The sequence below is a fragment of the Cervus canadensis genome, chromosome 18 (assembly GCF_019320065.1).
Source record: "Cervus canadensis isolate Bull #8, Minnesota chromosome 18, ASM1932006v1, whole genome shotgun sequence".
NCBI classification, from domain to species: Eukaryota; Metazoa; Chordata; class Mammalia; order Artiodactyla; family Cervidae; genus Cervus; species Cervus canadensis.
This window is the reverse complement of record NC_057403.1, coordinates 37884060-37886972: the sequence shown is the minus strand read 5'-3', so window position 1 is coordinate 37886972 and position 2913 is coordinate 37884060. Positions and strand designations below refer to the sequence as shown.

General features: G+C 42.3%; 1 pseudogene; it reads left to right on the top strand.

Moving 5' to 3' along the window:
- Nucleotides 1-1837: 1837 nt before the first annotated feature.
- Nucleotides 1838-2013, top strand: LOC122421862 (annotated as a pseudogene).
- The last annotated feature ends 900 nt before the right edge of the window (nucleotides 2014-2913 follow it).

The following is a 2913-nucleotide window of genomic DNA, read 5'->3' as shown; positions in this document are numbered from 1 at the left end:
TTGGTGTGGTTACTCACCTACAGCCAGACCTCCTGAAGTGTGAAGTCAAGTGGGCCTTCGGAAGCATTACTATGAACAAAGCTAGCGGAGGTGATGGAATTCCAGATCCTATTTCAAATCCTAAAAGATGATGCTATGAAAGTGCTGCACTCAATATGCCAGCAAATTTGGAAAGCTCAGCAGTGGCTACAGGACTGGAAAAGGTCAGTTTTCATTCCAATCCTAAATAAGGGCAATGCCAAAGAATGTTCAGACTACTGCACAATTGCACTTATTTCACATGCTAGCAAGATAATGCTCAAAATCCTTCAAGCTAGGCTTCAGCAGTATATGAACCGAGAACTTATAGATGTACAAGCTGGATTTAGAAAAGGCAGAGGAACCAGAGATCAAATTGCTAAAATCTGTTGGATCATAGAAAAAGCAAAGGCACTTTTTAAAAATCTACTTCTGTTTCATTGACTACAGTAAAGCCTTTTATTGTGTGGATCACAACAAACTGTGGAAAATTCTTAAAGAGATAGGAATACCAGACCACCTTACTTGCCTCCTGAGAAACCTGTATGCGGAATAAGAAGCAACAGTTTAGAACAGGGCATGGAAAAACAGACTGGTTCAAAATTGGGAAAGAAATATAACAAGGCTATATATTGTCACCCTGATTATTTAACTTCTATGTGAAGTTATACATAATGAGAAATGCTGGGCTGGATGAATCACAAGCTGAAATCAAGATTCATGGGAGAAATATCAATACCCTTAGATATGCAAATGATACCACTCTAAGGCAGAAAGTGAAGAGGAACTAAAGAGCCCCTTGATGAGGATGAAAGAGGAGAGTGAAAATGTTTCAGGAAGGGGGACCCCTTCCAGGACCCGAAACTGGGCTCTTGTCTAACACTCGGAAATGAATTGTCCGAGGAGACACATGCTGACAAAGCAAGAGATTTTATTGGGAAAGGGCACCCGGGTGGAGAGCAGTAGGTAAGGGAACCCAGGAGAACTGCTCTGCCGCGTGGCTCGCAGTCTTGGGTTTTATGGTTATGGGATTCATTTCCGGGTAGTCTTTGGCCAATCATTCTAATTCAGAGTCTTTCCTGGTGGCGCACGCATCGCTCAGCCAAGATGGATGCTAGCAAGAGGGATTCTGGGAAGTGGATAGACACGCGGTGTTTCCTTTTGACCTTTCCCGAACTCTTCCGGTTGGTGGTGGCTTATTAGTTCCGTATTCCTTATCAGGATCTCCTGTCATAAAACAACTCATGCAAATGGTTACTATGGTGCCTGGCCAAGGTGGGCGGTTTCAATCAGTGTGCTTCCCCTAACAAAAAGACTGGCTGAAAACTCAACATTCAAAAAACTAAGATCAGGGCATCTGGTCCCATCACTTCATGGCAAATAGATGGGGAAACAGTGACAGAATTTATTTTCTTGGGCTCCAAAATCACTGCAGATGGTGACTGCAACCACAAAATTAAAAGACTCTTGCTCCTTGGAAAGAAAGCTATGACAAACCTAAATGGTGTATTACAACACAGAAACATCGTTTTGCCGACAACTGTCTGTAGAGTTGAGAGTAAATTTCTACATAGGTTGATAAGAATTGATAAGAAGTCTGGGACACCCAAGAAGGAGAGTGGGGTCTAGGGCTCTCAAGGAGGAGATAGGGGTCTGGAGTTCTCAAGGAGGAGAAAAGAACAAAGATTGTTTTCTACATATTTAGTCTTAGTCACATAAAATGTTTTTTCCCTTTAAGCCCAGAGCTGATGATTACACAACAAAACAACTCAGTTTAAACTCTGTACTAAGGATTATATAACAAAAATGTAACCTGCTTAGCTTTGCGCAGTGGCAGTATCGTAGCCAATGAGGTTTATCGGAGGCGCGATTATTGCTAATTGAAAAGAAAAAAAAATGTAACCTGCTTGAGGACATGTTTCTCCTTCTTGAGAACCTTCTGACTAATCCTGTTATCTTAAAATGTATATTGTGGGAATGGGTCTGGTAAGACCTTTACAACCTTGAGACATTCTTTTGATTTACTGTAATACCCAACTGAAAAAGTATATAGCTCCCTTGCTAAAACTAGGGCGGCACTCTCCATTCCCCTTCTGATGTCTGTATCAGAAACTTTCTTTGTGCCTTTTCATACTTTAATAAAACTCTGCTACTCAAAAGCTCTTGAGTGATGAAGCCTGGTCCCTGGTCCCAAAGCTAAATCTTCTTTGGAGATCATGAATCGGACACCATCCACCCTAAGCTATCAGAGTCAAGGCTGTTTTTTTGTTTCTTTTTCCAGTAGTCATGTATGGATGTGAGAGGTGGACTATAAAGAATACTGAGAGCCGAAGAATTGATGCTTTAGAATTGTGGTGCTGGAGAAGACTCTTGAGAGTCCCTTGGATAGCAAGAAGATCAAACCAGCCAATACTAAAGGAAATCAACTTTGAATATTCTTTGTGTTAGGTAGTTAGAACAGGGAAAAGGAGTCCAAAAGGGCGGTGGCTAAAAGACCTGGAAGGGAAAGCCCGCGAAAATAGAACAAAGGAAGGTCCGAGGACCGGAGTGAGAACCTCAGGTAAAACAAACAACGCTCCTGCCTAAGCCCAATTTGCATAGGACAGGCCCAGGGGGAACAAAAAACATATAAAAAGAGGAGTCAAAGCCCTCTTCTCTCTCTCTCTCCTGCGCCATGGGGAGATCTTCTCTTCCCGTCTTTGGATCGAAGTGCCCTCACACCTCGAAGATGGATTTTCCTGCTATCATCTAAATAAATAGAGCTGTAACACTGAGCTGTAACAGTGATTTATTTAAGAGCTATAACACGCTCTGTCCTCCGAGAGCTGTGACCCACCAAGGGGCTTTAATGTCTGTCACTCCAAATCTTTGTTGTGACGAGACAAAGAACCAAGA